Below are 23,392 nucleotides of genomic sequence, written 5' to 3' on the forward strand. Positions count from 1 at the left end.
TGCAAGCAAATATCACTGAATTAGCAGAAAAATAGATGGTGGAAAAGAAGGTAAAAGAGGGAGATGAGAGCGATGCAAGAAGAATCAAATAAAGGAGAGACAAGAGAGAGGAGAGTAGGTAGAACTATAATCGAAAGAAGTTAAAGAGAGACGTGACGTAGAATCACAAATATCATTAAAATGGTAGAATAAATGATGAGAGAAAAACAGAGAAGAAAAATTAAATTCTAAGGTAAATGAAGGCAAGAGAGCAAGAAAGCAAGACAGCAGCAGAATGCAACTCTGATGCTGATGCTGCGGCTGCTGCATCTCTGTCTAAATAACCGTAAAAAGCCAGCAAGCATGCGAGAGCTGAAGAGAGTGGTGGGAGTAGGAGTGGGAAAGAGAGAGCGAAGGAATTGCCTACACAGCAGCCAAAGAAACGACCAACGACCGACAGCGTGTGCCGTTAGCTGTCAGTGCAGTTATATTAGCTGCAGCAGAAGAGCAAGAAGGAAGGCTGATGAAGCAGAGAGGGGGAGAAAGACGACGCAGAGAGGGGGAGAAAGAAGATGCAGTGTAAGAGGAGGAGGAGGAGGAGAAGAAACAGCAAAATTGACAAGCGCAACATTGAAATTGCTACAATGACAAACTGCAAAATGTGGCAAATGGAAGTAGAGAAAGGCAGGGGAAGATGGAAGATTGAAGAGGGGGGAGGGGGGAGTGGAAGAGAGAGAGAGAGCAGCAGCAGCTGATGCACTGCCACTTGACAGAGACGAATGTGGCAATGGCAAAGAGAGTGGGAAGGAGAGAGGGAGAGGGTAGGAAATGGCCCTGCTGCTGCCTGCTGCTGGTGCTGCACGTGCGTCTGTGCTGTGCTGTGCCGTGCCGCACAGACATTTAAATATAGTAAACCCCAAAGATGCTGCTGGTAGATGGAGAAGGAGGGAGCCAGCCGCAGCGAGCCAGCCAGCCCTTGGATTGAAAAATCTACACCCGGAAGAACGAGAGAGGGTGCGTGGGAGGGGGGCAGGGCAGAGAAGGAGAGGTGGCAGGGCATGTTTAATTAATGCAAAGTAAATAAGAAGAAGCGAAAGAAGGAGATGCAGCAAGAGGCAGGGGACAGGGGGCAGTGGGAGGAAGAGGAAAACCCAATGGAAATTGATTGAAGAATGTACCACAACCAAAAAGTGGTGGGGGGTGTACAGGGGGCATGCCACCCCCCTGATGCATCTCCTGTTGCATTGTTTGCCCTACACCTCACACCCGTCCTCCCTACCCACCACCCCCTACTATTCGTTTCCTTGTAAAAACCAGACTATTTATAAAGAGGTCTCCCTGCACCGGCCCGCCCCCTCCCCACCCTGCACCTATTGATTGAGCAAAAATTGTTGGTAAATTGGTTTTTGGTGTTTTACGGCGGAATTTTTAAGGCTACGGGTAGGACAGGGGGAGTACCAGATGGCAGAGGGGCGGTGGAGAGTGAATAGAAAGGCATTTCCGTAATTTTTAATTGAATGGAATGGCTTTTTCGGTTTTTAGAGTAACTAAGAAATATTTTAGAGTCATTTTTTAGTCGAGATTTGTGGAGTATTTTTGTAACCTAGAGATACTTATCAAGTTTATAGATTTCCGTTGTATCGTAGAGAGTTTTTGGAGCATTATTTTAGTAGCATGGGAAGTGGGAGAAGTGGGAGAGAGCGCCATTTAAGATTATAGTTGGGGCACAAAAGTGGAAACGTGAGAGATCTTGTAATTGGGGGCAGAAAACAAAGGATCGTCATGGTGCGAATGATAATAAGAAATAAAATGAAATATAATAATAAATAAAAAAAAATATAATAATAAATAAAATATAATATTTAAATAAAATATAATTAAAAACAAAATATAATAACAAAAATATAATAGTAAATAAAATATAATATTTAAATAAAATATAATATTAAATACAAGAAAATGCAAAATAAATTTTAAATAAAATAAAATGTACCAAAAAGATGAAAGATCTGATGGGGCTATTGGGTATAAATATTGATAATACGCTCTGCAATTCAGTTAAAAGATCTGATGATAAAAATACTTTTATAAAGACAATAAAATCATAGTGGAAATGCAATATTTATTAAGTTGATCTTGGCACTATGAATGAGCTTTTGTAATTGGGGCGGGTAGAATTACGATTATACAATTGCATGCAATTTAAAATGACAGATAATACCATATTGGGGTTCATGTTTTTTGACCTTGTCGAGCATCTGTAGAGATCTATTGTGCTATTGTACTCCCATGAGCACGCACTTAACAAAGCAGGAACACTGTTAGCTATATTTATGTATTATAATTTATGGCATTTATTGACATTTAACAATGAAATAATTACAAAGAAAATGCTATATTTAATGCAAGTGAGCTTTGATAGATCACAAAACATTGCCAGAGAGTGTTTGGAATATATTCTAGTAACTATGTATGCTCAGAGTATTATTTTCTGTAGACTAGAAGGTCAAATCTATAAAAAAAATTTGATGTTTGAATTGTGGTATTTTTTCTAAAACCTATTTTAGTTATATTTTATTATAGGCAACAATTATAAAGCAGACAAATGGGTATATTATATCTTACGCAAGTCTAAATATTTCACCCTTTTTTTAATGGGTTTTTTTCACCCTTTAATATAATTAATATAATTAATAATTATAATCCACACTTTCCTTTGCTTAATTAATGATGTGATGTCTAATTAATTAATGATGAAATATTTATTTCACCGCATTCCAATTTCTCACACACTTTTAACTAATTATTTATCTCTCTCTTTTTAGGTAAGTCTCGTTGTGAAATAAAGAGTTAAGTTAATGAAAAGCATCCATCATCAAAAAAGAAAAAAACCTGGGGAAAGGTAGATTTCTGTCTCATTTTGCTTGTAAGTTTTTCCACATTAAATTTTGTTTAATTAAGAAAAAAAAACGCCAATGAACAATGCAAAAGCCACGACAATTTTCCATGATTTATGAACAAACAAACGCAGAAATAAGAAATATATTTTAGCCATTCAAAACTCGAGACAGAAATGGAAAGTAAAAAAAATAACTAGAGACTGAAAACTGAAACTAAAACTGCACACAGACAAACAACAACAACAAAAAAAAAAAAGTATGGCCTTTTAACAATTACAAAAGCGAAAGAAAGTGAAAAGCTGGTGGAGCACCCCTTAAAGCCTCGGGTCCCCCCCTCTAAACAGCACTCAGCAGCTGCTCCAAAATGTAATTGTAATTGGCATTAGAAAAATACACCAAAAACCACCACAGCCAGCCACCAACAAATCCTAATCAAGTGTGACCAGATGGCAGAGGGACGGGGTCGGCACGGGACGGGGTGGGGCATATAAATCTGATTATGGCAAAGCAAAAAAAAAAAAAAAAAAAAAAATACACAACGTTTTCTTTTGCGGCACAAGAGAAAAGAAAGAGCAGGAGGAGGGGTGATGGAGACTGAGACGTAGATGGAGAGATTGAAACCCCATCATCGTCACATGCGTAAAGCTCATTTCATTCATGACACAAGTGCCCTGCCCTGCCCCCCTGCCAGCCAGCCAGCCTGCCTGCTTGCTCCCCTGAAACTCTGAAAGCGAAGCAAACTTTGAGCTCAAATTTCAGAATTTGAAACGCAGCAAAAGTGGTGGGATGGGCTGGAAAAAGAGAGGACTAACTAACAGATACAGCGAGAGAGAGAGAGAGATGTAGAAGAGAAGCCCCTGCTGATAGTTAGATAGATGGACCGGACCGGACTGGACTGGACTGGACCGTGCAGCGAGTGGGGAGTGGGGAGTGAGGAGTGAAGTTTCATCTTTGTACAGTGGCCATCCATTGATACGCTGTCGTCGTCAGCATTCTGCCACCCCGAATGCCAGCTCAAACACTGGAGCCACTGCCGATTTCCACTGCTCAAACACTACTCCGATTTCCCTTGCGATTTTCTCATCCCAGCGAAAAATCAATGATGCGCAATAATTAGCGCAGCGCAACGCAACGCAAATGCCAACGCTCGCTCGCTCGCTGGTTCCTCTCCTCTCCAAACCCAGTCCCGATCCCCGATCCTCTGGCGCGATTCCACATCCGCCCAACCGCATTCCGCACTTTGACGTCTTTCAAATCAAAAACAGACGCCGCTTCCCCATACACATAAACACACGCACACAAAGAGGCGTGTGCTAGCCAGGCTAGTAAACATTTCCCCTCCTGTTTTTCAATTGCAAACCGAAACGATTTTTGCCCATTTTCCACCATTTGGGTACGAAACATTTTCACATTTTCGCCAAAAGCAGCAGAATTTTCACTAACTTTAGGTATGCTTATCCTTATCCTTATCCCTCTCTATCTCTCTCTATATCTCCCACTTGTTTGCTCTCTCTTTCTGAACTTTTGGCCATTAGATGATTATGGCATAAATATTCCTTCTGTGCAAAACAAAAATGTTCAGGCTAATCAACAATTAATAATTAACAATAAAATAAATATTAATTAAATTAAATTATAATAAATAATAATAATAATAAATAATAATAATATTAAATAATAATAATAATAAATAATAATAATAATAAATAATAATAATAATAAATAATAATAATAATAAATAAAAATAATAAATAATAATAATAAATAATAATAATAAATAAAATAAAAATAAATAAAAAATAAATAAAATAAATAATAATTAAATAATAATAAATAATAATTAAATAGGGTGTTTCTTCTTATCAATTTGGAACTAGTTCCTTAAGTTTTATCGTTACTTTGGAACAAGTTCAGATCGGAAACTCACTGGAGAAATCAGTACAGGAAATTCGCTAGTTGTAGGATAGCTTTACGAATCGTTTTGGCAATATATTTCTTACAAAAACAAATAATGATTGAGGAACTAGTTCATTTTTTGTTATCAAAGAAATTCCTCGGAAGTTTTCTGACCCCATGAACCAGTTTAAAATTTGTTGTGTACCTAAAACTGTGAGCCAAACTCTTTAAAATGTTCCTTAAATATGTCTGAAAAATAAAATTGAATTTCCATTTTAAATTTGTGCAATTTGCAATTCAAGGTTCGATGAACCAGTTCCGTAAATCACAAATTGGAATGCACTGCTCTTCCTATCTCTCTCTCTGTCTCCCTCTCTATCTGTGACCCACTTCTATCAAGCCAACAAAATTCTCGCATAAACAATTGACCCGTGGCCCGTGGTGGCTCCCGCTGCCGCTCCTATCCCTCTAGCCGCAGTCGCTAACCGCAAATGCACAGGCAATAAAATGGCTCATCTGTTGGCCATCGTGTGCGGGTCGGATGGGACGGGACGGGATTTCGATTCAGGCAGGATTCAGCATTGGGATGGGTACTACAGACCTCCTCTCCCCCCCCACATTTTGCATGTTTGCCAAATGCCAAGCATCATCATAATAATTATGGCAAAAATCGTCGCTGTCAACGATGGACAAACGCAAAATTTGCAATCATTTTGTCGAAACGGAAAGGAACGGAACGGAACCGAACGGCACGGGTTGGCAGGGCTAAAGGGGTGCTGCCCCTTTAAAAATGGCTGCCAAACATTCGGTTGAACGGTGGAGAAGAGGTGGGAGGGTGGGATCTGGCACCATGCGATGGGAGCGCTGAGAGGAGCAGCAGCAGAACAGTGCAGATTCTGGCCGCATACAAAACCACAATTTCATACAAAATTTCACAAGGGCCACTGCCACGCCTACTCGTTGCAGGCACCCCCCCCCAATTATGCAACTCCCTCCCGCTGCATCGTGCATCTCTCATCCCACCCCCTTCTGGATGTGTTGTCCTACATAAATGCATTTTTCGGAATGCGTGTCGCGTAAAATTTTACCCCCGTGCTTCCCCTGTTTCCCCAGTTTGTTTTTTCTCAGACCGTTTGGCAGGCGCTTTTCTCGTTTTTTATTTTTTGTTTTTTTGGTGGCATCCCAAAAACGGGTGACTGCCAATTTGCCTGCCACCTCGACCGGCCCCCACTCTGGCACTCTCTTTCTGTTGTTGTTGTTGCATGTCCTTCTGGTGCTGCTGCTGTTGTTGTTTCTGGAAGCAACAAACAAACAAGTATGACATACAAAATGCTTTTCCAACAAAATGGAGTGGTAAAAGGATGATCAGGGTGGGGCAGGGGCAGGGCAGTGCTGAAGAGGGGGGAGCCCGCAAAGAGCGGGCTAAGTGGAAAGGGGTGGGGTGGGGATGGAGCCTGGGGTTGGAGGTCACACACACAGGATGTCCTTTTTTTACGTACAACTTTTTGCCACATAAACTCGATAATTTACACTTTTTTTTTAGGGGGGACCACAGAAACACTCCACCACCCCAGCCCCCCGACTGTGGCTTTAAGCCCTTATGGAACAGCCGACACCAATGTGCTGCCCCTGCCCCCCCCGTTTTACCGCCCACTTTGGGAGTGCATCGCCAAAAAAAGAAACCCCAATCCAACCCGTTGCCAATACATTTCAATTTATGCCTTTTGCTTGACATTTAATGGGGTTGTGTTCGTCGGTATGTTTTTGTTCCTTTGGTGGTATTTTTGTGGTATTTTGAGTAGTTTTTTTAAGTACTTAATGGAATGCCATTGTCCTGCACAGCATGACATGAGCGTGTCATAAGAGCTTTGCCACAAAAGCCTTTCAATTAATAAAATCTGGTAAACATTATATTTGCTGCTAGTATTTTTTTTCTTTACAAAATACAAGTATTTGCTGGTATATGTATTTAAAAAAAAAAGAGAGCTTACTGGTAAATGTATTTAAAAAAAAAAAGAGTGCTTACTGGTAAATGTATTTAAAGAAAAAGAGTGCTTACTGGTAAATGTATTTAAAAAAAAAATAGAGTGCTTTCTGTTATATATTTTTGTCCCAATTCCGCTCTCCACTTAAATTTAGCTACGCATCTTGTAAGTCCACCATGGATTTACCTGACCCAAATCGAAGATTTATCAACCAAAAAAACCCCTCCACAAAAGGCAGATGACAATCTCAACCACACTTTTACCTCCAATTTTAAATCCGCCCTTTAAACATTTTCTATTTCGTTGCTACATTTTTATTTGGATTGCATTTCTCTCTGCTCTCGTGCTGTTACCTTTTCCCGTATTGTGGTGTGATTGCATTGAGTTCTTTTATTGTTGCAATTTGATAAACTCAAAACTCAATTTTTGTGGGGCTTCTGGCAAACCTTTTTCTTGCTTATTTTCCCTATTTTTTTGTTGTTGTTGTTGTTGGCATTTCGGAAAATTGTGTGTGTCGTGATCGTTGTAATTGTGTTTGTGTGTCAAACTGTTGGCAGTTACTCACACAGAAGGCTCCCAGAAGTGGAAGGTTTTGGGTGCGAGGCGGCAGTAGATAGAATGTGGCAGCAGAAATAGAGATTGTTGCACACACAGAAAATGCACTTGCCACAAGGCTAGAGAGTGATATAGCAGACGGGGGAGGGCAAAAGTTTTGAGCTGCTTGTGAGGGAAATATTCTCATCGTCATCATCCATGTCTCTATGTGTATTTTGTTGTATTTTTTATGGGACACAGACTGAGAGAGGGATAGAGTAGAGATAGAGATGGTGGAGTGTCTGCTTAGATTCCTCTGTCGCTCGCTCTACCATCTGTGCTTTGTGCCTAATGACATTTGTAAAGAATAAGAGGAAACATCATGTGAAACCAACAAACAAACACAAATACACAGAGACAGCGACAACAACAGTCAACAGATTTCTATCAACTTTGGTCCGCTTTTGCTTCTGCGCTTGTGAAAAAAAAAAATGCATCTTAAATGCATTTTCTAACAACAGAGAATTTAGGTGAAATCTGTGGCATTCAATGAAACGTAGGGAGATAAAGCTGTGGGAAACAAATTAAGAATATTATTCATTTCTATAGTATTTTTTGGTATTAAGGGGAATTTAATATACCATTTGCTTGGTATATTTTCTATCTCAGAAAAAGACATAAAACGGATAAAAAATAATTTTGGTATTTCTAGTATTTTATTTTATAAGTATTTTATATTTTCTAGTATTTTTTAAGTATATTATTGATACATCTCTACATTTCATATGTTGACTGTTGTTCACACAGATTCCACTCCGAAGAACTTCTCTTCTTACTGCACAGTTCATTCAATAAATGTGTCCACTCGCTTATGGTAAATTTGTAACCCGTTTTTACATGCTGCTTCTGCTTGTGTAGCATTCGTCAAAACGTGAAAACGATGCGGAAAAAGTTGTTCAATGAAATTAAATTGCTTCCACGAAAGTCTTACATGACTCACAAGCGTCAAGATTGTAAGCTACGACGAGTATATCGTTTATCTTTACATCTGGAAATTATTCGCTTGATCAGCGAGAATTCCCCAATGAAATCACAGTTCAGGCAGCGTTTCTCTTGCCCCACCCACAACCAAAATATTACGAGCACGAGAGAGAGAGAGAGAGTATTCTGCAGCATTAAAGTAAAGAAAACTTGAATACATTTCGTGGCTTAGTCAGCCGCTAATTTCGTTGCTGTGTCTTAAACCAAAATCAAAACTTTTTTAGATGACACACATAATAATATTATGGTTTTATAATTATAAAATATATATTTTTTATGCGCGCTGCCGCTGCCTCGTAAAAAAATACACACGCAACATTTCCGCTCTTTCTACGGTGTGTTGGCTTTGTTGATGAATCAGCAAAGCAAACGAAATAGCAAAAGAAGAAACTTTGCAAGCAAACCCCGAGATACGAGATACTTCCTCTGTTAAGAGCTCCGAAGACTGGGCTGGCTACTTCCACGCGGCTGTAAAGCAGCGTCTGTTAATGAGTCATGTTAATGTTTCCTGTGCTGCTACTGAATGTGTGTTGCTGCTGCTTCTCCTGCTGCTTCTCCTGCTCCCTCTCTTTTCTTCCTGTTCTACGAGCTGATTCCTTTACTTTACTCTTTTCTTGCTGGTATGCTGATGTTTCTTGTTTCCTTTCTGCCTAGGGGAAGTTTTAAGCACAAGGAGAGAATTATTATTATTATTTTTAAAGATTTAATATTAAAAAGTATCACCCAAAGAAACGTATGGATCTGGTTGGGCTTAGAATCTGCTAGAAATGTTGAAGCTCTGGGCATCCCATTGGTTCATCGATATCGTTCTTCCATACACCTCTTCTTTCCTTTTTTTCTTTTCTTTTCTTTTTTTTTTCTATAGTGTATTTTACTTTTAATTAAACACAAAATGAGGTAGTGAAAAATATACTAAAACTTTAAAAATTTAATGCAGAAAAAAGTGTTGTTGCCGTTCCTGCAGAGTTGCAACAGAGAAGGGATATAAAAGAGCTCTAAAGAGGAGGGAGTGGAAAGTGGGAAAGGGGAGCGTATTTGGCGATGGCAAAAGGAAACCATGTCAAGTCTGAAAATTCGTAAAGGTGGGCGGTGGTGGGTGGTGGGGGCGTGTGTGTCTGTCTAGCAGCCGCCTGCCAAAGAAAGAAAGAAAAAAACTTTTTTTTTTCACCAATCTTCTCTTAGTGCGCATCATGCATAATAAGAGGTGGGAAAGGGGGGGGGGGGGTGTGGAGAGGGGCAAAGGAAGGATATCCAGGAAACCGGGATGTGTGCTACTCACAATGTGCGTAAGCGAGACAGAGGTAGTAGCTGGAGAGAGGAGTCAGTCCATACGAAAGAGATGGCACGAGGAGTGCATTCAAATATTAAAAAACACCTCGGGACATGGTGGATCGGCGTGTGGAGTAGGGAGAGGGGAAAGGGGGGTGCCAGAAAGAGCTGGAGTAAGTGTCATGTTGAGAGGCGTTCAAGGGGCTGGGGGGGCGTGGCACTTATCCAAAATTAACTGCAGGTAAATGTACCCTCAATGCTGCTGCTGCTCCGCTTTTCCTTTGCATTTTCCTTTGCTTTTTTTTTGTGTTTTTGTTTTTTTTGGGTGGAAGGTGACAACTGAGCCGGAAGAGAAGCGCAGCTGGACATGAGATAACCCTGGGACCTGCGCCTCCCCCCCACCACCCCTCACTGCTCCTCACTGGGCACCCTCTGTGAAACCTAGACCCCTATGGACTGCCCCTTTGGGTCGCAATTTTCATTTGCCAAAGTGAAAAATAATTAAAAAGGCGTTAAAAATAGCAACAAAACTAAGTAGGGAAAAGCATCAAAAGCGTAGCTAGCGCAGATTCCTAGAAAGAAAGAAGCAGCAGCCAAACAGCCAGCGAAAGGACACCAAGCAAGCAGATGTCCTGCCACACGGGCGGGTACACGAGGGACAGCAAGAAGAGGACCGGACCTTTCTGCCGTTGCGAAACGTTTTGCGTTGACACTTTAAATCATTTTGGCGTTGGCGTTGGACCCGGGATATTTTAATTATTAAATGCAAAACGCGTGGACGCCCAGGATTTGCCACAAGCGAAGGCAGCACAGACGGACGCGACTCCTTGCCACACAAGAGGATGGAACAGCCACAGCCCACAGCACACAGCACACAGCCCACTGATGCAGGAGGACGCAGCAGGCAGCACGGGAAACGGACGCAACGCGTGGAAATTGCACCGTGAAGCCTGCGGTGATAACCCGCTCTTCTTCCCCCCCCTTCATTTTCCTTTCCTTTTTTGCAAGGAAAATTAGAGCAGAGAGTGAGAAATAAAGGGGAAAGCACCTGCGCAAAGATGTGGCAGGTGCAAGGAAAACCTAGGCGCCACACGCCTCCAGCTAGACTGTTTGTCAGGGATCCTTTAGGATCTCCCGCCCCCGCCACCCCAACCAGCAGGAAGTATTTAGAGCAGCAGCAGAAGGAAAATCAGCCAAATGCAAAAGGAAAAGCAGCCCAAGAAAATCCAAAAGAGGCTTGAAAAAAGAAAAGTGAAAAGAAAATCCGCCCCCCCTCCCCAACCCACGAGAAGCGACAAAATCTAAACGCAAATGGAGCGACAAGGATGAGCCAGAGCCGTGGATAAGAAGCAAAATTAAGCCTAAGGATGGGCAACAGAAAAAGAAAGCGAGCGAAAAGCTAAGAGTGGTGAGGAGAGGGGCAGAGGAGGGAAAGTGTAGGGGGAAAATCGCAGGTAGGAGTAGCCGCAGGACTTTTGTGCGGGGTGCCATAACAAAGTGTCTTCCTCTCACTCACAGCGCACAGTCCAAGGATCCCGTGAAAATGATGGACAACACAGAAAGAAAAGCTCTCTCTGTGGGTCTGTCTGTGTGTGTGTGTGTGCCCCAAGGGGCAGGCAGCGGTACCAACGGAATCATTTTCTAATTTGTAACTAATTCCCGGAGCCTCTTTCCATGTAATTTTCTCCATAAATTATAAATTTATTTTCCCACTTAGTTTATTTCTCTTTCTTATTCTTTTTTGGTTGTTTTTCTTGCTTGTGCTGTTGCTGCTGCTGCTGGAATTGTGAGTGTAATTAGCATAACTTTTGGGGCAAGGAAATCGAACTGGGAATTCTATTTTGCTCTCTCTCTCTCTGTCTGTCTTTGTGGCTCTGTGTGTCTTTGGTGACCTATCAAAAGCCTATCAGCTGAACATTTCATTTACATAATTCTATAAACTCTATAAAAAACCCATTAGAGAATTCCAAAAATATCCAACGAACAGGCAGGCAGGCAGGCAGGCAGGCAATAAAGTGACTAATTAACTTTAAGCGGCTTTTGGCTGTTACCTCTTTTGTTGCTCTGCTCTTTGTTAATGATTACACCTGCTGCTGCTGCTGCTGCTGCTGCATATATCATATACACATATAATTTATGTATAATATATGCCTTTAAGTCGTCTCTGTTTTGCTGTATGTAAGATAAAAGATACGCATCGTAAATATCATATTTTTTGAAGGCATTGATGGCGCGGGGGTTTCATAATCGCTCAATACCTGTCTGTCTGTCTGTCTGTCTGTCGGTGACTGCCCGTCGACTTCTTCTCAACCAAAACAATACAAGTTTTGGCCAGAAATGAAGCTTGTGTTGTATGGTTTTTTTTTTCTGGGTTAAACGAACATGCAAATACACTAATAAGTAGCATGCAAATAATTATAATAATAATCATAACAAAAATAATAATAATAATAATAATAATAATAATAATAATAATAAAAATAATAATAATAAAAATAATAATAATAAAAATAATAATAATAAAAATAATAATAATAAAAATAATAATAATAAAAATAATAATAAGAAAAATAATAATAATAAAAATAATAATAATAATAATAAAAATAATAATAATAAAAATAATAATAATAAAAATAATAATAATAAAAATAATAATAATAAAAATAATAATAATAATAATAAAAAATAATAATAATAATACAAAAATAATAATAAAAATAATAATAGTACAAATATTAATAATGACAATGAATTTGTCAATTCAATAAATAAATTTGTAAATTACACTCAAATCTGTCTGTGCCTCCCATTTCCCCCTCTCTACTAGCAGCACACTTAATCCCAAAGTGATTGTACCCTCACCCTCCCTACCCTTTTTGTATATTTTTGATATAATATTTCTCTTTCAAATGTTGCCACTTCTCATGCATTTTTATGCCGTCTTTCAAGTGTAAGATGAAACGTCATAAAAAAAAAAGAAAAAATACAAAACACAAATCCAAAATACAAAGAAAAAAGAAACAAACAAAAAATACGAAGAAATATACATAATAATAACGCTGAGTGAGGCAATGCCATACATATGTGTGTGTTGTGACGGCTCTCAGACACATTTCTGGTGATGGCTTTTGATGGAGGGAATACCGAATTTTTCAGACAAAATACTCAAAAGACATAAGCAGCAACAAATTATAAACACGGGCTAATAGCTATTAGAAGATGAGTTGTTTGTGGGTGGAGGTTGGAGGGAGTCTCGCTCGCTCACTCACTCACACTTCTGATATCTATAGAAGGATGATGATCGATGGTTTAATCGATGGATGTGGAGTTTTTGTAGCAGAATACACTTAAGAAACCTTTTGGTTGCCACATTTTAGAGGTTTGAGTGGGAAAATATATTTCAAATTATAAGGGTTTTTATGGTGTCGTGTGTCGCGTTATTAAAAACATTTTAAAGCGAAATTACTTTTTTCGAAGAATTATATTTTATTTTTCAAACTTTCTTTTCAATCACCAATTAAACTTCTCTTGAATTTATCCACGAATATTTATTTTTATAATTTATTTAACTAATTAATATTTTTTTTATAATTTATTTAATTAATTAATATTTTTTTTATAATTTATTTAATTAATTAATAGTTTATTTAATTTATCCACGAATATTTATTTTATAATTTATTTAATTGCAAATTTGTTCAGGATTTTTTCCTTCTTTTCTTCGTATTTCGAAGATTTTCCCACATTATTTTATTCCCAAAAATATTCTCCATATTTTCTCTTGCATATTCATTTATAGGAAATGCAAATATTTTTGGGCAATCTATCTGTTGGTTAGCCATAGCCACCGTCTTGTGGCTGCCGCTCTGTCCTTTGGGGGCAATACCCCTCCCCCTCCCACTCCCACTCCCACTCTTGGCTCTCCCTCCTTCTCCTCTGCTGCTGCTCGGAGCATCTTCTGTTTTTGATTAAATTTGATTGTTGGTTGGCCTTTTTGTCTTACCTGTCTTGCCTCGTCCTTCGTTCTTCGTTCCCCTTTTACCTCTTTACCTACCACTTGCGCTTCCCCTTCCTCCAGTTCTGTTGGTTTTATTCTTCTAATTTGATTTTCGAAAGGTTATCATCGCGCTCTTTCGGGTGCCTCTTTTCACTCTCGTGGCTTTTGTTGTAGGTGTGTAAAGGGAGGGGATATGGGGTTTCGGGGGGCATCTCTGCAGGTGGGGGTATCAACTATTGTTGAACTATGCAAATGACTTTATCGCTGTTGGTTCTCCCTCCTGCATCTTCTTTTGCCCCGTTCCCCGTTCTGTTTCTATTCTTCTACAGATTTATAGACGAGACGAATACAAAAGGCGCTTGAACAGCAAAAACTACAACAAAAGCAGCTTTAGCTTTATTGCATCGAAGATTTGGGTACCCTTGAATTTCAAGCAAATGTCTTACATTTAATAAATCAGTCTTGTTGCTTATTTTTGGTTACAAAAACTAAGAGGGGCTTTACCATTTTTCGTATGGCAAATATTGGTGGAGAGGAAGACTGCTATTTGTTTTTTTTTTAATTCTCCCTTCATCCTTCGTACCTTAAATATTTACAAAATTCCAATAAAAGTTAAAAGAAAAATAAAAATAGTTAGCCAAGATTTGACTAATTTTCGGGGAGATGCGGAAATGCGCATATAAAGAACTATTTTTCGAGTAAATTTTGAACCGATGTTAATGCTCAGAATGGTCATAATTTTTATTTTGAATCTTGGCTTCTTTCGTGCTTGACTCTTTCCGTACATCTACCTGTTTTCTTTTTTGTTAGGGGTCTTCTGAAACGCGACTCTACCCACTCCACTCCACTGGCAGTCAATGCTCGCTCGTTCCCTCTTCAATGCTGCTCTCTCTCCGCATTCACTCTCTTTATTTATGTTTGCTCGCATCATCAGCATCTTCTTCTGCTGTTTGCTGCGCCGCTTCATCCTCGACTTCTTCTGCTTATTCTGGCCTCTCCTTCTTCGTTATCTTCTTCTGGCTACTACTACGGCTCCTCTTGCGCTGTGGCCTGGCATTTCGTTGACCTAAAAAACGTTCAACCAACGAAACAAACAAACAAAAAAGCAAAAAAAAAGCAACACTAAAAACACTAAAAAAAACCCCCTGAAGAAAATACCAACGAAGATGAGCATAAATTGTTGGCTGTTGGCTGTTGGCTGTTGCTGCTGCTGCTGTTGTCGCCGCGCCATTTATTAAGATTCGTTGATGATGCGACATGCAGCACAGCCAGTGGCAGTGGCAGTTTGCAGTTGCAGTTGCAGCTTTCTTACCTGCTTTAACCCCTTTGGCAAAGCAACATGCAACATGCAGCAGGCAGGCAGGCAGACAGACAGCCAGACAGCCAGACAGCAGGCAGCGACAGCTGCTAGCCCCAAAAGACATTTAAAGTGTTGCCAAGCCCCGATCCCCCCTACTGACATACCCTTTTGGATCTTCGTGCTTCTTCCTTCTTCCTGGGTGTTTTTTTCTTTCCTCTTTTTAGCTGTTACTCCGTCTCCGTTTCGGCCTTCAATCTCGGCTCGGAAAGTGCCAATCTAAAGTATAATTAAGTTTTTCTTGTTTTTTTTTTGCCGGCACTAAAAACATCTGCCATTGGATTGGATCGCCGTGTTGTTTTTTTTCCAATCTCATTTTTCTTGCTTTGTTTTAAAGTGGTTCGAGGTTCGAGGAGAGCCAGCAGCCGCCTGGCATGGCCTTCCAGGTTACGCCCTTTCCTACCAGGAACTCTTTCCACCGTTCCATAATCATCTTCCTCGTCATCTCCAATCTCCAATGCGCGTCATCTTTTTTTCTGACGCTTGGCAAATATTTGCCTCATGCATTATGCTGCGGCTTTTGCGCCTCTTGAGCATCAGAGCAAAAGGTTGCACAGGAGAAATCTCCTGGCAGGCCAGGCCATGCCATGCCTTCCGTTTATTCAAATTGACCCAAAAATTAAGGAGGAGGAGGCGTGACAGCAAAACAATTAGTTTTTGATACGGTAGAGGTACGGTACTGGGATTTTTGAGGGCTTCCTTTTTTTATTTATTATTAAATACAATATTTCCAAGGAAAGATTTTGAATTTAAGAGTTTCTTGCGGTAGATTCGATGATTTTTTTTCAAGCGAAATAAAGGGTATAGTGCCGTAGTTATCATCAAATGATCAACTTCCTGACGAATTTGTATTACAATCTGTTGTTGTATATTATGAGAAAAGGTAACATTTTCTATGGATCTAGATTTGTAACCCTCTATATATAGTTTAATTGCAATTTTGTTTTTATTTTCCAGGAAAAAATTTCTAAAAGTAGCAAAAAACTCAACTAAAATATTAAAAATGTCTTGGCACTTGTTTGTGGGATTGTACGATTTTAATATTTGAAAATTATTGCAATATCGAATATCCATTTCAAGAAAAAATAATAAATAAATAATAAATAATCATTAAATAATAAATGAATAATAAATAAATAATAATTAAATAATAAATAAATAATTAAATAATAAATAAACATTTAAATAATAAATAAACATTTAAATAATAAATACATAATAAATAAATAATAAATAAATAATAATTACATAATAAATGAATAATATAATTTATAATTTATAAGAATTGTCTGTGATTTAAGGGGGGATATGGTTCCATTATTATGGGCTTATACACCGTCTACAGGTGACATTCCTTCAAGAGTTGCACAACCTTTCCTAAAAGAAAAATGTATCGTGCTGTTAAGAAAGATACGAATACACTTTTACGGATTAAAGATCCGATCCCTAGATTCATCTGCTGTGTGCTGCTGCTGCTGCCCCCTCAGAGTTCTGTTTCTACCTGCCTCCAAAGGCATCTCTCTCAGTCGAGAAACCATTTCCTCTTTGTGTGTGTTTCTCTCCCTACCTCCCTCCCTCTTTGTCTGTCTTTGCCGAAAGAAACATCTGCCTGCCCTTTTATGTTGTTGTTGCTGTGAGTTTTCTGGGCCTCTATTTGGGCCTCTACATTTCGTTTGAACATGGATGGTATGGAATGAAAATGGACAGTGGAGTGGACCCGACCCGACGACGGACCGACCGTTTACCTAGGCCTCCTCCAAAAACATTTCCTTTTCTTTTTTTGTTGCTGTTGTATTCTTTGAAATGTTGTAGCAAATGAATTTGGATTTTAATTTGATTTTTGCTTCTACCGGAAATTGTTTTTTAATTGTTGTTGTTCACTTGAAATCTGTGCAGAGCCAGAAGCAGAGCAGAGCACAGAACTCTTTCGTTGTTTGTGTGTGTGTGTCTGTGTGTGGAAATCTCAAATGATTTGTGGTCCAAATGCTGCACATAAATATTTATTATCTGCTACGGTTTCTCCCCCCCACACACTCCTTTCTATCATCCATGATAATCAGCAGTTTCTGCTGCTGCAGCGTTGCATTCCACTGCTCCTCGAGAGTTGATTTCTTTGTGCTCCACTTTTTATCAAGTTTTTGTCATCTCTTCTCCAATGCAAAAACAGACAGAGAGAGAAACAGACAGACCAGACCGCAGGGCGAATAAATATTTGTGGCTGGTTTTGTTTTTGTTTTTGCTTCTCCTTCTCATTCTCCTATTCTTCTAGCTCCCTCTGTTTCGTTTTTTTCTCTTGAAACCAAAGGCCTGGCCTCTCTCATCTACTGCAAAATCCCCTGCAGGCCAAATCCCCTCTCTCCACTCAACAAACATTCCTTGGCCCTGTCCTGCCCTGCCTGAGGTGTGCGACGGCAGCTCTTTGGGATATTGTTCGCTGCTCTCTCTCTCTCTCTCTCTCTCTTGTTGTTGTTTTTCTTGCGTGTTTCCATACTCTTTTTAGAGGGTATTGTGGCCTTTGGCCTAGCTGTTTGAGGGCAGCATAATTATGCACACAAATTCGATCGAAATTCCGCTTCAGCTTCCTGGATCTTCGAGGGTATCAAACAGCTCGAAACTTCAAAGCCATAGCCCTGCATTTATTTCTTGCATTTGTTTGTGAATTTTTTTTAATTTTTTTTATTTTCTTATCTTAGATTTCTTGCTGTCTAAAATTTCCCTTTGTTGGGATTTCTGTTGCAGTGCGAATCTTCTCTGCCATTCCCATTGCCATTGCTCCCCCCTTACCTTTTCCCTTTTACCCTGCCATTATTGATGAATATTCATATTTCCATGACGTTGCTGTCTGTCTGACTGGCTGTCTCTCCCTTTATCTCACATGCAAAATGTTATTATTATTAGCCCCCCTGCCCTGCCCTCTCTTCACACTGTTTCCTCTGTTGTTTTTTTTTTCTATCTCATCTCCCATTACAGTATTTTTTGTTCTTCGCTCTCCCCCTTCCTTTTGGTTTGCATCTGATGCTGAAATCTGAGCTTCCTGTTCAATGTCACACACATGCACACATCATGTGCCCTGCCCTGCCCTGCTCTGCTCTGCTCTGCCCTGCCACCTGCTGTCTTGCTCTAATTCCCTCTATCCATCTCTTTCGTTTCGCCTCCTCACCCTTGTTTCAGCCACTAAACACTTTGGGTATTTTATATATAATTAAATGAAATTTTACACTCGCAATTTGAGGTGACAACAACGTTTTTTTTTTTTTTTTGCAAGGTTTTTCTGTGCGCTTTTATTCCTCGTTTGACTTACATTTTCCTCACATTCTGTTTCAATTTTTTTATCTCACTTTTCTGCCTTATGTTCATCTCCCATTTCCTCCCTTTGAGGTATTTTTTTTCCCCATTTATTCCACATATTCCTCCCATTACTGCCACTTGTTTCTCGCATTTCTCCCTCATTTTCCTCAATTACCTCACAGTTTTCCCCATTTAGTTAGCAAACTATTTAACCTCTAATCTTTTAATGAAATGCAAATTTTAATGACAAAAAAAAAAACAAATAATAAAACTTAAAAAAAGAAAAAAGGTAGATGTTTCCAAATCAAAAACTAAAAAATAAACTAAATAGCTAAAAACAAAACTAACTAAAATAAATAACTAAATAACTAAACCACATTCTAACAAATAGAAGCCTAAACAACAAATAACAAACCTAATCAGGGGAAATAATGTACAATTTCCGTTCCAATATTTTAATTCAATAAATAAAATAATAATAATAAATAGTAATTAAAATATTTCTGACTTTTTCTTACATGTTCATATATAAATTGTATCTAAACTCTCCCTTTCTTTTTCTCTCTTTGCAGGTAAGCAAATGATTGCGTTTTATGAGGCCTGCCAACTCGATCCAAAACGATGCTTTTGTGGTTATGTGTGAGTGAGCCGCGCAGTAAGCTTAGGCAAAATCAATTTTGCAATATAACTTTGAGTAAAACTTAAATTGAATCAACAAAGGAAAGGAAAGGAAGATGATGCTTAGTAGTCCCCGTGGTGGGTAGACGTAGATCCCACCCTCTACCTCTACTCGACTCTATTCCTCTTAATATCAAAGCAGCTTGAAGTGGGATGCTCATCTTTCTTGTGCCTCTACTGTTTGGTCTCCTTTTCTTGTCACGCATCACTTACATGGGAACACACCACCCACCCCCCACCCACCCCACCCACTACTTTATGCCCCATGTTCCCTAGCACGTTGCTGCCATTTTCAATTTTGCATTTTAATAATAAAATTTTGCACAGCAAAAGACGCAGCCAGGCCAGGAAATAATAAAATAAAAAATAGAAAAACAAAAGAAAAGAAAAGTAGTAGAACATGCAAAAAAAAAAAAGAGAGAGAGAAGTGTGTAATGGATATAGGACCAGAGGAATACCTGGTATTATAGCAAAATATTTGGGTTTTTTTTTTACTTGCTTTAATTGCCAGAGAATATGTCACATTTTAATTAAAATTAAATAAGTCAGCTCAGTCTAACTGGGAGAGAGCAACCAACCTGAGTGTGCGATATGAGATCGTTCACGCCCAAAAACTACACCCAAACGAATATACCCTCAGCTCTCAACGATCACAGGGCATCCCCAAAAAAAAAGAAAAACTTGCAGCTGGGCAAACTTTTAACGCCAGACGACGTCGACGACGACGATGCATGATTACTTTGTTGATGATGACAACGACGTAGTGGAGGAAAAGCATGTGCAAGTAGTGCAGTTTTCAGTGGGAGGGCGGAGTGGAGTGGCAACATGTTGTCTGCGCCACAAAGTATGCAATAGATTTTGGCACGTGGCTTGCTGTTGGTCTGCTGTCTGCTTTCGACTTTTTCTACTTTTTTTGTTTTTATTTTTGGTAGTTTGCCTGCCCCTGCCTCACCCTTACTGTACTTGTTTATCATTTTGCTGCGTGCTGCCTTCAATTTGTTGCATGTTGCAACAACAACCCCACACCCCTTAATACTCCTCTAGCCCTTTTTCAATGATATTCGACTCACGTATCCCTCTGGTCTTGTTTTTATTTATTTTTCTCTCTGTTTTTAATTGCGTCTTACTTTTATATACTGCCTCTGCCCCCCCTACTCAATGGCTGGACCAGTGCTACGTTTCTTGTTCGTTTCTCTAGTTGTTCAGCACAAAAATTGTACGTTACGGAATTTAACCCGATGTTTACATTCATTTTGCTTATCGAGTGGTGCCTCTGCTCTGGCTCTGGCTCTGCTCTGGCACTTCTCTGTGCACTCTCACTTCTCTCTCCCACCTACTCTCGGAATTTTGTTTATTTACAAATTTCCGCTCGTTTTGCGGTTACTTTTTTGCTTTGGTACCCTCCTTTTAGTGGAGGGTGTGTTGTGTTTTTAAGAAGAGGAAAGACTTGGAAATTGTTTTACTAAAGATTCTTAATTGATTGAAAATTTGTTTTAAATTTTTTCTATTATAATAGAATATATATTTAAATATTTTAATAGAATAATTATTAATAACAATAATTATTGAAAATCAAAAATTGTGCTAAATATATTTTGTATGATTATGTCCCTTCTTTTCCAATTAAAATATAAATGGAATAAATATAACTTCCATAAGGAAACAAAAAACACTCAGGCTCCTCTCTCACTCTTACTCTATCTCCCAGTGTGTCTTCAGTTTCAGTTGCTCATAAATACACGTATTAGCAGGGTATCACATGCTCTAGACCTAGCCCTAAAATCTCGCCAGCACTCTTCTATTTTGTTTCTAAATTTCGATTGTTTTCGTGGGCTGATGCTAATTTTGATTTAGATTTCAGAGATTCCAGGTTCTGTTTTTCGGTTTTTCTGTTTTTAGCTTCTGGCTCAGCTTGTCGCTGATTTTTGTTTTCTTTTTCCAACTGTTTGTATTTTTCTTTCCGGTATTTATTCTGTTTGAGTTTGCAGAAAACATTTTCGCTTGGATAAATTACAGCCACAACCTTATGTGTCATATGCATAAATTGTACTTGTCTCTCCTCCACGCTCTCCTCTGCTCTCTCCTCCACATGATGGAGCACATGTTTCAACTTTGTAGGGCCCAGTCGCGTAACCCGTCCTTGGCCTGAACTCTGCATCAGAAATAACAAAAAAAATATATATGTATATATAAAAGCATTTCAAATTTCACACTAAATTGACTTTTGCTCGGCGCAGAAATTTTCGCATGCACAATTACATTCGCCATTTGCTACGGTCCCTCCTCACTCGGTACGCTGTAATTGTTTAAAATATTTCACAAATTAAATTATGCAAAAAGTGCAAACGTTTGACACATGGCTTTTGCTTGCTTTCTGCACTGCTGCTGCTGCTGCTGCTTGCTGCTGCAAAATTATGTTTGCGGTCAAGTGGGGATTTGGTTTTGGATTCGTTGAATTCCTACTTATTTTCCAGACTTATTTTGCAAGTTCTAGCAAATGTTGAGGCATTTCGGAGGGCACTGTTTTAAAAGAAATTAGTTTATCATTTAACAAAAAAATGTTTAGAATACAAAAAATATTTTAAATAATTTTTATTTAGTCTTTTTCTAGTTAATTTTTGTAAATTTATGAAATTTTAATTTAGTCTTTTTCTAGCTAATTTTGGTAAATTTAACAAATCAGTACTTTTAGAATTTATTTATATTTTTTGTATGTTTTGTAAGCCAAAAATTAAACTTTGAAATTGATTTACCTTTTCTGAAGGTGTCTGCTTCAGAATCCATGTAAATTATTTATACAGTCGTTTACCGTTTGCTCCCTGAAGTGTTGTGCTCTTGAAATGGGATTTCGTCTGGTTCTCGTCTGAGAGCTGTAAATTATATAACCCAAACCCCCCCCAACCCAGTATATTTGATGTGCAAATTATTTTGTAGAAAGTTGCCAAATATTTGCCCATGCAGATGAAAAGTGTAATTTGTTGTGCAAATTTTGCTATGGATGAAGATGAGGGTCCAAGACCCCAGACTCGCCAAACGCCCCTGCCCCACCTCACCTCTGTGGAGAAGAGTTCACTTTCAATTTTCAAGCTGCTCAGCTTTCCATGAAGAAAATCAGAAAGGGAAGGGGTGAGAGTGTGGGTGGTGAGAAGGGGAGCTGAATCATGTGTGTGTGTGGTAAGAGCAGGTGGAATGGAGATGTAAAGCGAAAATCGTGTAAGCTTCATGGACAATGAGCAGGCGGCCAATGCCATTGGTCAGCAGCGGCACCGGCACCGCACCGACGACCACCTCTTTTCCACACTTTCTGCTCTGATTTTCTGCCCCTGCCCCGGCTCTGATTTTCTTCACTTTCTGTCATGCATTTTCTTCGTATTTTCCTCACCATTGTGGCATGCGTTTTCCTCGTATTTTCCCCCCATCCCATCTCTTGCCTAATGCGCTTAACAAAGTTTTTGATTGCATTACAACATTACAACAGATATTTAGATGGAAAATCTGTGTATCTCTCTCTCTCTCTCTCGCCCTCTCTTATGCAATTTATTTAAACATTTGCTCGCCTCCTACGCTCTTTCGTTTATAAATTGCATCGATTATGGGATTACATGAAATATATATATAGTCGGTAGTCGTCGTGTCTATTTGTTGTCTCTTAGCCAAAAACCACACAAAAACATCTTGACCAAGAAAACAATTTGTTCCTCAATATTCCTCAAACTAATTCGCCCAAGAAGGAAATTTTAAGCCTACAAGATTAGCAGAGAGCGAAATGCACATATTTATGTATGATGGATGTAAAGAGGAAGGGGGTGGGGGTGGGGGTAAAGGTATAAGAAGAACACACTGCAGATTAAAGTTTCATAATTTCCAAGACTAAAGAAAGATAAAAGTTGTCAGAATCATTTAAATCATTTTTCATTTGATTTACAAAATACACCTTGGGATATTTACTCCGGACTTTTACTTACAGCTTCTGCTTTATCTTTTGTTTTAATTTATGCAAATTTTCCAAAGATTTTATTTTGTATTTTGTGTGTGTGTACCCTGGCATTCGTGGGGTAGTAACACGCAGAGGGTTGCAACCTGAAGAAATAATAAATTAAAAATATAAATCAAATGTAGTAAAAAGTGCCAGTAAATGTCTGTAAATTACTGGCTCCTTGGGGCTAAAAAAAAAAAACAACTTGAGGTTCGGTTTTCATACCAATTTTCCTGGAAATGTATCTGCCAGGGTATAGCATGGTTTATACGCTCTGCTTTTTGGCATTTCTTGGTCATTCCCTTACTCTTGCTGCGCTTTTATCTTATGCATCATTTACGGATTGTTTTGCTTGGGAAAATCCACATAATTGTTGCCTTAAATGTAAATGAATTTCAATTAAAATTAAGCAACGGCAATATGCAAATTTAAGTGTGTGTCAGAGCCGACTGTCTCTCCATCTCCATCCCAAACTCTGTCTCCGTCTCT

General features: G+C 38.9%; 1 protein-coding gene and 1 long non-coding RNA gene across 3 annotated transcripts in view; one reads left to right on the plus strand and one right to left on the minus strand.

The window, feature by feature from the left end:
• LOC111080101 (Down syndrome cell adhesion molecule-like protein Dscam2) overlaps positions 1-23,392 on the plus strand; it is a 121,534-nt gene that overhangs the window by 17,037 nt on the left and 81,105 nt on the right. The window lies entirely within an intron of this gene.
• Positions 20,877-22,996, minus strand: LOC111080118. The gene is made up of 2 exons (XR_005968164.1): positions 21,681-22,996; positions 20,877-21,447 (listed from the first exon to the last, which is right to left on the minus strand). It is a non-coding gene; the product is annotated as an uncharacterized LOC111080118 (long non-coding RNA).

Source organism: Drosophila obscura, unplaced genomic scaffold (genome assembly GCF_018151105.1).
Source record: "Drosophila obscura isolate BZ-5 IFL unplaced genomic scaffold, ASM1815110v1 contig_37, whole genome shotgun sequence".
NCBI lineage: Eukaryota > Metazoa > Arthropoda > Insecta > Diptera > Drosophilidae > Drosophila > Drosophila obscura.